The 12756-nt window shown below is 27.1% G+C and overlaps 1 protein-coding gene across 3 annotated transcripts in view; it reads left to right on the forward strand.

Annotated features, from left to right (window-relative positions):
* The first annotated feature begins 362 nt into the window (after positions 1-362).
* Positions 363-12756, forward strand: part of LOC127284636 (uncharacterized) — a 188819-nt gene continuing 176425 nt past the window's right edge. The window contains exon 1 of one of the 3 annotated variants that reach the window (XM_051310177.1): positions 363-375. The gene's annotated coding sequence lies outside the window, so the exon portion shown is untranslated. Of the gene's footprint in view, positions 376-1479; positions 1500-12756 lie in introns of those variants that run through there. The other 2 variants (XM_051310179.1, XM_051310180.1) reach the window with 2 other exon arrangements.

Genomic DNA, 12756 nt, shown 5'->3' on the forward strand with positions numbered 1-12756 from the left:
TTAATTCGTACATTAAATCATTACCATAAATAATAATTATGTCAAATTACCTTTATTATAAATTATATTTAGGTTAAATCAACATTATAACATTTCATATTTCGACTTTATGAAAATTAGGTTAAATAAAGATTAGGATAAATAAAAATTAGAGAAATTTAAAATTATACAAAATATAAATTAGATCAAAATATAATTTTTTGCGCATGAAAGTTGATCATATTAGTATTCGAAACAATAACATTTCGTTTAATATACAATTCATGGAAATAGAGGTTAGAACATTTGTCAATTCGACACTTGTGAATTCGACTTAATAAACTTTCGTGGTTTTCATTTTGAGATAAATGTCTGCAACTCGTCGCAGAGAGAAGTGTAAGTAAAAAAGTGAATTCTTTGTTAATATCATTTGAGTGTTTAAAATTTTTTTGATTGATCTATTCGGTGTTCTTGTTAGTTATTTTATTCGTCCGAAATTCAGAAATACTCTTTAAATAAGTAAGAATCGGGTTCTAAATTGAATTAAAATAGTAAATTTTTGCGGTGTGAGATTCTATGTCCGTCCCATTTTGTGCACGCTTGGCTTGGCGTCATTTTTTCCCCACAATCGTAGAATGTGGTTCACAGAATTTTTGCGTTGTTAATCGATAAATTTTTGTAAAAATAGATATTATTTCGGTATTTCTGTATTTTATTTGCAAAATTAATCGAATTTATAATATATTGGATGATGGAATAATCGTTAATAGAAAATATATTCATCGTAAATGGAAGTGCAATTTTTTCTCACTCTAGAAGCATCGGTGCTATTTTCTCTATTATTTTACTTTGCTCGCGATCAAAAATATATTGCCAACTTGTGACGTCACACACATAATGTATATTTATATATATATATTTATTTCAAAAAAATTTATTAATAAAGATATTATTATTAATTATATTTAATATTAATATTAATAAAACTATTAATATTAAAGTATCTATTCATTAATACTTAATTATATAATATATAATTTCAACAATATATTATAATAATCTTAATTAATTAATAATAATATTAATATTTAAATATATTAAATTGTGTATTTTCACTTAAAAATTTCACAACATAACCTATAATTTTAGTTTCTAAAGTCCCTTTCTTCAGATCGCGTCACATATTCAAACAAAAACAAAACTCAAAAATGTGTCTATCAATAAATATTATTATATTTAAAAAATATTTGTAAACCAATTAAAAGTATTTTATCTATTTATTTTTATAAAATAGTGTTTGTTTAACTAGAAAAAACAATTTCTATAGTTTTATTTTCACCTTGCAGCTACCGTTTTGATTGGAAATCCTCTGTTTCATCGTCAATCATCGTTCTGATTTGAAGTAATCAGTTTCATTGTCAGTTACTGTTTTTGCGTTTTCAAAGAATCAATTGCATCGTCACTTACCGGTATTATTGGATATCCTGCATTTCACTTGTTATTTTCTGCTTTCGTGTGAGGTAAGAATTTTTAATAAAAAATATTGAGATTTTGATTGGATTTTCCTAAAATTATATTCCCCGCGATATTGCAGGTATAAATGTAAAGGGATTACACAATCGATATTATTCTTATTTTCAATTATTACATATTGCCCTTTTAATTTTTTTAATATTTAAATATTCAAAAAGATTAAATTTATTAATTTATTGAATATTATTATATTATTATAAATTTATTCTTATAAAATAGAATTTGTTTAACTGGAAAAAATTATTTCCATAATTTTATTTTCTTTTTCCAAATTTCAAATCAATTTTGTGGAAAAAAATAAAAAAAAAAGTCGTCCATGGGTAAACAGAATTATTTTAAAAAATTATTTTTTGCATTTATTCTTATAAAATAGAGTATGTTTAACTAAAAAATATTATTACCACAATTTTATTTTCTTTTTCCAAATTTTAAACCAATTTAATATGTAATACGATCTGAAGAAAGGGACATTAGAAGGAAATGAATTGTAGGTTGTGTTTACGACAGTTTTACTTGAACTAAAAGTTTATTTTTGATTTTGTAAGACTGATATCAGATTTATTGAATATTTTGAATGTAAAGAAGATATATTAAAATTAGTTTGCATTACAAGTTGAACTTCTTTGTGTATTTTCACTTTAAAATTTCACAACATAACCTATAATTTTAGCTTTTAAAGTCCCTTTCTTCAGATCACGTCACATATTAAAAAAAAAACTCAAAAATGTGTCTATCAGTAAATATTATTATATTTAAAAAATATTTGTAAACCTATTAAAAGTATTTTATCTATTTATTCTTATAAAATAGTGTTTGTTTAACTAGAAAAAACAATTTCCATAATTTTATTTTCGTCTTGCAGTTACCGTTTTGATTGGAAATCCTCAGTTTTATCAAGAATTATCGTTCTGATTTGAAATCATCAATTGGCATCGTCAGTTACCGTTTTGTTTTGAAAGCATCAGTTTCATCCTCACTTTTCCGTATTCTTAGTTATCCTGCATTTCACTTGTCATTTTCGGTATTAGTGTGAGGTAAGAATTTTTAATAAAATATTGAGATTTTGCATGGATTTCACTAAAATTATTTACCCCGAGATATCTCGGGTCTAACCGCAGATGGGATAACACAATCGATATTGTTCACATTTTTACTTGAGAGGCTGATAGTAAAAGTGGGTTATAATTTGAATGGGAGTAATAATGGGTTAAAAGCTTTGCGAGCAAAAACGGGTTAAGATATTTTGATTAATTTATCTATTTAGAAGAGATATTGATGACTATTTTTTGGGATGCATGAATATTCCCTTCATTACATTTGGCGGATTTTCTTTGGTGTCAAATTAAAAATTATCGAATTTACATTTAGTAGAATTAAAAAAAAAGATTTTATAATGAGCCCAATTTTAATATAAAAAAATTACTATTTAACAAATTTCTGATTTTGTAGAATTTCTATTTAACTGGACTGTGATAGAGCAGATTTTCTAATATATCCAATTTTCAAGTTATACAATTTCCATATGACAAAATTTATATCTCGAAAAATGTTTATTAAACAAATTTTTTATGTATTAGAATTGTTCTTTTGTCGAAGTTATATTTATCCAAATATTCACTTAAAAGTGTTGTAATAAACAGAATTTCTAATTAAAAGAATTTCTATATAAAAAATTTCTATAGAATCTAATTTTTATTTGATAAAATAGTCATTTGACAGAAATTCTTCTAAGCTAAATTTTTAAGACAGAGAATTTCTATTTCACCAATACTTTATTTGACCGAAGTTTCACTTATCCGAATTTTTATTAGATAGAAATGTTAAAATGTCGAATTTTCATTTGACCGAACTTTCATATATCAGATTATCCACTTGGTAAAAATTCAGCGGGAGTATTAACCTTCGCTTGCCGGGATACTCACCCAGGGTGGGTCAGACAGAATTGAAATTGTCATATCTTCTAAAGTTTTGCCTAAAATGAATCGCAATTTTAAGTCACTGAACAAAATCTTTCGAACTTTCAAAAAATGTAAAAACCAATTTTTAAAAAAAATTTCTTCTTGATTATTTATAACTTTTATCAATGTATGTACGGAGATTTTTTAATTTATTTTTATTTTTTTAATTCTATTTTACAAAAAGACTTGAAATCATCCAGACTTTTCACTGTAAGTGTTTTATGTTGTCAAATAATGGATATAAAAATATCATATTGCATTTTTTATTTGTTTTAACAATTTATTGTTATTTATTAACTTTTTTTGTTCTGCACCTAGAAAGATGCAGTTTTTTTTAAATTTTGCTATTATATTATGCTTGTTTAGTTGCAAAATTAGGAAAAAACTGCATCTTTCTAGGTGCACTACAAAAAAAGTTAAGAAATAGCAACAGTTATTTGTTTAAACAATTTATAATAATAGTTATTGCAAATTTCATTATATATTTTATTTTTAACCTTTAAATTAATAACTTCAAAGAAAAGTTAACAAATTTATAAAATTTTTCTACTGTCAATGTATATTTAATAAAGTCATAAATTATTAATAAAAAATTATTTAAACAAATAAAAAATCAACAAAACATTAATAAAATATATTATTTGGTAACATATAACAATTTAAGAAAAAAACTGGATGATTCCAAGTTTTTATTTCAATATACAAAGAAAAAAACATTTGACCCACCCTGGCTGGGTTCCCGGCAACTGCGTATATAAAAAATCTTCAGTCCGGCGAACGTTAAAATCAAGCAATCAAAAGTTATTAAGAAAATTGTGGTTGGTTGATTTTAATACTCCCGCTGAAATGTTTATACCAAGTGGATAATCTGATATATGAAAGATCGATAAAATAAAAATTCGACATTTTAATATTTCTATCTAATGAAAATACGGAAATAAAGTATTGGTGAAATAGAAATTCTCTGTCAAAAAAATTAGCTTAGAAGAATTTCTGTTAAATGACAATTCTATTAACCCTATAAGGAGTAACTTAAATTTGTCAAATTTGTCTTTTTTTAAAAAAATGTTGTAGTTTTTCGAAAATTTGACTATTTAAAAAAAATCGATCAGATTTTGAAAAATATTGTTTTTTGCATTAATTAAAAAAATATAATTTCTTGAACAACTGAAGTGCAAAAAAATAGAAGAAAATTGACCAATTGAAAAAATGACAAAAATTAATTATAAAATAGATTTTATCAATTAATATTTATTAAAATAGGTGTTATAAATAAAAAAGTTCACAAATTGAATATGCATATAATATATATGTGAATATATTATTATCAATTATAATTCTCAATTGAAATTTCATATCAAGTTATAAATAAAAAATGTTTTTTCTAACAATATATGTTTTGTTTAAAAATGTATTTTTGCAACACTAACCTCCAAAGTTAAATTAAATTTTACATAAAATTTAAATTCACTTATTTTGTCAATTTTGTAACGTTAGGGGGTAACAATAGTTTTTAATTTGACACTACAAAAATTCCGTCAAGTCTAATGAAGGGAACATTTTCTTTTAAAATTATTATTTAAATAAATATTTTAAACCTGAAATTACTATAAAAACCCATTTTTGCTCGCAATTTTTTTATCACACTTTTGTTTGCACTCAAATTTTACTCCACTTTTGCTATCTGCCCCTCACTTATTACTTATTGCCATTTTAATTTTTTTTATATTTAAATATTAAGAAATATTAAAATTATTAATTTATTAAATATTATATTATTTTTTTTACTCAGGCCTTGTTGTGTTACGAGTCTATCAACTTGGATCATTATTGGAGTTTTAATTGAATTTGTTGTCAACAATGCTTTTGCTGAATGTTGTAAGGAAACTTTGCTTTGCTGCATTGGACAAGATTCTGCGTGTGTCGTGCAAAAAACATTATCGAATGTCATTATAGAAACTTTTTTTGATAAACCGTGTTATTGTACATGTATATAGTTTTAAGATAGATTTTAGTTAATTGTTTAACATTTATTATTGTAATGAGTGATAAGAAAAAAGAAACAAACAAACAAATCTCCTCCATCACGTGCAGATATTGAAAATGCACAACGTCGCGTTGAACAAATAAATGCGATTAATAGACGCAATGTTTCGCGACAATTTGTTCCATTGTTGCCAAGGCGTAGTGATAATAATTCGGGCAGTAATCATGATTCAAACAGTGTTAATAATAATCGTATTCGTACAGTGTACAGTAGATTTACTCCCTTATTTCCGCGTCGTTGTCAACAATCTGACAATGGTCAGAATTGTAATGTGAATCGAGTACGTCGACAGTTGTTTCCTCCGCGAGATGAAGAACATTTAAATCAAGAACAAAGTGCATCTACAAGTGTTAATTTTGTTTACCGTCAAGATCAATCTCAAGAAGTAATACCCACAAATCATCAACAGTTGTTTCCTCTTCAACAAGACGCACATTTAAATCAAGAGCCAGGTGCATTACCAAGTTTTAATTTTGTTTACCGTTCAGATCAATCTCTTCAAGAAGACATCTCCGCTGATCATCGACAAACAGAGCAACCTTTTCTTAACGACGAAAATACTCTAATGTCAATTAATGACAATTCTCAGCCTTTTATATCAAACATCAACAATGACGATAGAACTTTGTCGTGGCAAAAAAATTTAAATCTTTTAAATATTGAATCAAGTGAATCTGGCGATTTGGGTGAAAAAAATAAATTTCAACGCTGTCCAATTCCAAGGAAGCGATTCAAATTAAATTTGGGCAGTGATAAAAGAAGCGAAAAAACAACAAATGAAGCTGAAAATGAAAAAAACGCGCCAACAGAAAAATTTCAAATACCAAAATCGTTATGGACACAAAAAAATTATGCCAACGAACCACAACCGTCAACAAGTAAACAAGCTGATGTACAAGATGCAGTCTCATTTATATCAATGGTCACAAAGAAGTCAATGCAGAAAACTACTGATAAAATACAGAATACCCGTAAAAAGACTCCCAAAAAACAATCATCGAAAAACAAAAAAGAAACACCTCAAAAAGTCGATAAATCATCAACAACAGCAGTAGACGACAACGACGATGATGATGATGATGATGATGATGATGATGATGATGATGATGATGATGATGATGAAGATTTAAAACTTCAAACAAAATTTACGATAAAGACTGGATTTTCTGATTCTTTTTGTTGCTGTCCAGAACTTCGGGATTTGGTCATTAATCAAGTCAAAGTGCTATCGAGAATGACTATATTGGTTACAATTTTTATAAACTTTGCACTTCGTCATCCCACAAATGATTATTTACGTAAAATATGGTCCGAACAAGGTCCCGATTATAATTCAATATTTCCGTTGTTTAAAGAAAATTCTACAGAACCAAGAACTGATGCCAAAAAAGAAATGCATTATAAATTGAAAAATGAATTTATTCCTCAGTTTAGTGAGTTCATGGGTGGCAAATTTAAATTATTTAATTGCACAAATCTCTCTTCTCAAATACAGGAAATGGCAATTCAATTAAATGTCAATTACTTGAAAAATCTTCATTATCATGCCAGAAGTCGACTTGCTACGTTCTTCAAACATGAATTATTTAAAAAAAACAAATCTACAATGAAATTGGATAAAAAGGAAACTACAGAACGTCAACAGGAGCGAACAAGAGTTTACCGTGAAAAAAAATTAATTCGTAGATTACGTAACAAGAAAAAAAGGGAGAAGTGGGCAAAAAAAAAGAAAAAAATAAAACAACTGTATCGAGAAGAAAGAAGAGCAAGACGTGCTGAATTAGAAAGGTTGCATCCCTATGAGCCGCATGTGGAAAAATTAATTTTTAGAAACGTTAAAAAATTAAAACAAAATCGCGATATAATACAAAGAAAAATTGTTTATGATTTACCTCCAAAGGGCAAAAATAGAGGTAAAAAATATCGAGAACGTTTAACATTAAAAAAAACAATAAAAACTGGGAAAAACCATCACGTAAGAACAAATCATCGAAGCCATCGACAAAAAAAAGTAAAATTATTAATTCTAAAGAGGCCACAAAAAAAGTGCAGGACAATGAAGAGGAGGAAGAATTGAATCATAGGAAAATCATTAAAACGAAACTTGACAATCTTCTCAAATACAATGAATGTGATAATGAAACTCTGAAGGCCTTGAACTTGGAAAATTTGGATTTTCGAGATCTTAAAAGAAGAAAGGAATGTCACAAATTTCTTATATTTTTTCATCGTTTACAAGATTATTTTGCACGTGAAGGAATCAAAAGTTTTATTCTTGTACCAATCATGAGTCCTGGTCTAAAGTACATTACGTACACGAATACGGCGTTAAAACTGTTGGAAACTGAATTGAAAAAAGTAGCACCAGATTATATATGTACTAAAAAAGCATCGGAAAAGTTTACCGTCAATGAAATTGCAGCACAAGAACTCATGCACAAAGACATCATTTCGCCATTAAAAGAAAAGTCAAAGTTGCTGCATGCTGAAAAAACTGGTTTGGAAAGAAATTTTCAATATTTGGAAAAGCAAATAATCCAAAAAATGCAGAAGAATTGTTAAACATAAAAAATCAATTAAAAGAAATTACAAAAAAATTGACTCCAATCAAAAAGGAAATACAATTGGAGAACAAACGACATCAAGACATTAAAAATCAACGACGTCCGGAGAAAATTAATGAAAATGATGAAAGATGGAACAACATGTTTGACATATCTAAAATACAAGTCAACAAAGATAAATTGAAATTTTCCAAAACAATCATGACGGATGGTGTGGCTGTGTCTGTAATTTATAATCTTGTTAAACCAAAAAATATAACAAATTTTTCTCCTTTACAGCAACAAGAGTCGCGAGATTTAACAAAATATGAAGTGTTCAAGGGTCTTGACCCAGGTTTGAAATTTGGATTTGCTGGAGTAGAAAGAAAAATGAATGATAATTTTGATATTAAATGTACAGATAAACATATAAAAATTTCTACAAAATCTTACAGGTGGCAAACTCAGGAGAATAAGAGACAAAGCATTCTTTATAATGAGACAAAGAATTATAAAAAATATTATCACGATTTGCAAGTAAGTGAGAAATATCGTGACAAAGTAAATCATAAAGATCCTCAACAAATTTTAATATCAACAGAATATTTATTGACAGCGCTAAAACGAAATCAACCTTATTTTGAAAAACGAAAAATAGCGGCTTTGAAATGGGACAAGTACATGTCAGTACAACGTGAAACAGATCTCTTAGCAAATTACATGGTTGGCGATGTAAAGAGGAAACAACTGTTGGTGATTGGATCACCTGAAATATCACCATGGATGCGTGGCCACGTGCGGATGCCGTTAAGAAAAGTTGTGAGAAGATTAATCGAAAAGCAATCTAAATATCCAAATTTACGAATTGTTTTTATCGATGAACATCGAACCACAAAACTTTGCAGCACTTGCAACGAAAACATGGACATTTTCAGAAACAGAACAGCTTATTGTGCATCATGTAAAATCTCATGGAATCGTGATGTAAACGCGGGTAGAAACATTTTAAATTTGGGACTTGTGAAATTGGGAATAATAAATAAAGAACAATTGCCAAATTGGAGTGATTTTCGAGCGTTAAAAAATATCCAAGATTGGAATGAGTAGGGGGAGATTTGTCTTTCCAATAGTCTTCTCACTAGATGAGGGGTAAAGGGGTTAGTTTAATACTGCCTCTTTTTTACATGTCCGTAAGGACGTAGGGAAAAGCGAAGCAAAGCCGCTAATGTAACTCTATTTTTGATTTCATTATATTTTCGCGCGGTTATTTAAATTGTTTTTCAATTTGAATAGATGGTAAAGTAGATATTTTAATGAAACAGTGGAGAATCGAATTCAAAATGTTAGGTTAAAAATACAAGTAATGATTATTTTTTTTTAAATAACTAAAATTCTTTTAAAAATGTACTAAATACTTATGTTTCAAAGATATTCGGCCATTTACTGCAAGTTCGTACAGTTTTAACGGCTACAATTTTCTTCCTTTTAAAAATATGAGCAAAAACGTCGCTGCCCCGCCATAAGGGGCAAAGTCGTTTTTTTGCATCTTCTTGAAAATAATTAAATTAAATAATCATGCTTATAATAAATTAAAGAATTATTATTAAAATTTGTTGTTAATTAGTTTAAAATTAATTAGAAAAAAAAATCACGTAAATTGATGGTGTAATAACGAAAATATTTACAAATAAACGTTACATTAGCGTCTTTGCCCCGCTCTCCCCTATCCGAAACAAATTAATTTCTGATTAAATTAATCAGAATTAAATATTAAATTGCAAACTTAAGCTCAGGAAATCGGTTTTTATATTGGTATATAATTTTCCGGTATTTAAAGATCCGTCACATCAAAAAAAAGTTACATCACGTTACTCATTGTCTCCGCATACATCGTTTGAAGGCAATTGACGCATTGCGTAAAAAAGAAAAATACTCTTCAGAGTGAGAAAGATAAAGCTAAGGGGATGATTATATATGTATATAGAGAGAGAGTGGCGTCTAAAAGGCACCATAATTCTAAAGGAACGAGTTCACTTCTCCTTTGAAGGGAGAGAGAGAAAATAAAACATGTATGGAATGTGGAAAAAAAGGATTAGAGGTATAGATGTCTAATGAGAAACGCAAGTCCCAGCAATGGAATATCCCGGTAGAAATGTTATCGACCATTGGCGAACGATTTATGTGAACGAAACAGCAATCTCTATGGCTTCCGCAATTGCATCGAGGAACATTCCGATTTCACTCCGCTTAGCACAACACATACACTGTCATTTTGGTCGATTAGATTCAGTGAATGGTCGCACCCGGAAATTTCCGTTTTTCTTTTCTTTTTACGCCAATTTTCACCCACTTAAATTATCATTTGTATAAAAATATTCTTTCGCATAAAAAAAATATATCAGTAGATAATAGAAATTGTATGCTTTTTAGAATTGCTGCAAAAACTATATTGAGAAGTATATAGTCCTTGAATTAATATAGAAATATTTAGTTAGATTTCTAAGTCAAGGATGTTAATCAATCCAATTAGTCAAATTAAAAAAGAGACGGTGCTCCATTTATGCACTCGAGTGTAAGATTATGAATAATACAATGTATAGAATTTATGTTTAAAAAAAAAAGAAAAATTTAATGAAGAAAACGAGAAATTATTATAATGGTGAAATTCTAAACGAAATCAATAAAAACTGATTCGATATACTGATAAGTATTAATTATACTTATATATGACTCAACTAGCGTGATAATTGATAATAATCTTTCAATCCTCCTAAATCATTTTTTTTTTATTTTAGTCACGGTCAAAAAGTAAATCTTACGGAAATTGTATTTGGAAAAAAAATTGATTCATCAATAACAAATAAACACACCGAAAAAACAAAAATCTAAACTGTACAAAAAATTTATTTGGTTCAAATAATCAGTTACTTCGTCCAGAGAAAAGAAATATTTTTCTCTCAGAGGAAATAAAATTTTTATTTGTTTCAAATAAAAATTTAGTTTAAATTATAAAAAATTAATTAAATTATAATATAAAATTTAGTTGCAACTAAATTTTATTTACGCCACATAAAAAAGTTATAAGGTTCTAAGACAAATATACGCGGTTATTTAATTTATTTGAAACAAATAATTTTTATTTGAATATAATAAATTGTATTTGAACCAATAATTTCAGTATTTGAAACAAATACTATTTAATTGATTACAATAAAAATTGTTTAATATAAATAAATATTTACCTGACAACAGTCGATTATTTGAATCAAATAAATTTTTGTCAATGCATGGAAAATATTTTTAAACCTGAGCCAAGAAGATATTCTTAAATTTACACCAAAAGAAACATTTTATTTGTATTTATTTGAATCAAATAAAAATACATTTGTCTCAGAGTCTATAAACTTTTTATTTATTTCAAATAAAAAATTTATTTAAAACAAATAATTATTTATTCGGCTCTGAGACAAATATATAATTTCTCAAATAAATACTAAATTTGAAAGTGCCTTAATTTCAGATTTTTAGGTTGGTATCATTTTTAAACTGATTTACAATTTAAATAATTTATTCTCATACATTTGAATAATATTACACCCAGAGAAATAATTTATTTGAACCAAATAAAATATATTTCAGTTAAATAAACGTATATTTGTCTCAGAGCCTACTAAATCATTTATTTGGCATAAATAAAATTTTTTATTTGTCAGAAATAAATTTTTCTTTGGCTCAAATAAATTTTTTATTTCAATGAAATAAAATATATTTGCAACAAATAAATGAGTTAGTAGGCTCGGAGACAAATATACCATTTCTCTGAGTGTAAATAAATTCTTAACGTTAGTGCAAATATTTAATATTTTTCGAGTAAAAAATATTAATCATTATTTATTTAAATAATAATTAATTTCACCAGTTTTCAAATTTCGCGCTATTGTTTAGGTTGGCAGTACCGTTTTTGCTGTCAAAATACATACATGTTTTCACGTTCATAACCTAAAAATATGTTTCTCTTACTTAAAATTTTACTACACGATTACAAGCAATTACCTTTTAAATTAAACAATATAATAAGTTTAGTTTGTTATTTTTATTAGAAATCTATTATATTTTTTGGGTTTTTCTATAATTACCTGTTTTTTGATAATATTTTTAAACTTTATCTTTCACTCGAAATGAAACTGCCCTGTCTGATTTCGATACTTTTAGAGACAACCAGTTTCATTTTTGAGTATGAATTTCATACTCAATTTGAGACCAGGTTTTTTCTGTGTTATTTAGCGCCAATAAAATTTTTATAAAAAATTCCACAACTTTCTCAGCGATCAAAAATATAATGACAAAAATTTTTCTCCTCGAGAAAGAGGGGGGAGGAGGATTTTATCCGCAATCCTTATTTTCTTGTACCGATTTGTTATATACGGTGTTTTATTATTGTGAATAGTTGTGTATATTTTATTATACTACATATTTATCGTTGGCATATATTTATTGATATACATGCGTATATATATTCGATAATATTTTTCGTGTGTGGCAAAGTGGTATGAGAGTATATATAATAAGAAATATCACTCCAATAAGGATACATGTATCACACTGTATATAAGATATAGCTTCAAGTGCATCAAGTGTAATGCTGTGCGCGCTCACCTCTAATTAAACCCCAACAGTTTCGTATACTTATAAGATA

This window comes from Leptopilina boulardi, unplaced genomic scaffold (assembly GCF_019393585.1).
Source record: "Leptopilina boulardi isolate dan_hultmark-lab unplaced genomic scaffold, ZJU_Lbou_2.1 LbouV2_325, whole genome shotgun sequence".
Classification (NCBI taxonomy): domain Eukaryota; kingdom Metazoa; phylum Arthropoda; class Insecta; order Hymenoptera; family Figitidae; genus Leptopilina; species Leptopilina boulardi.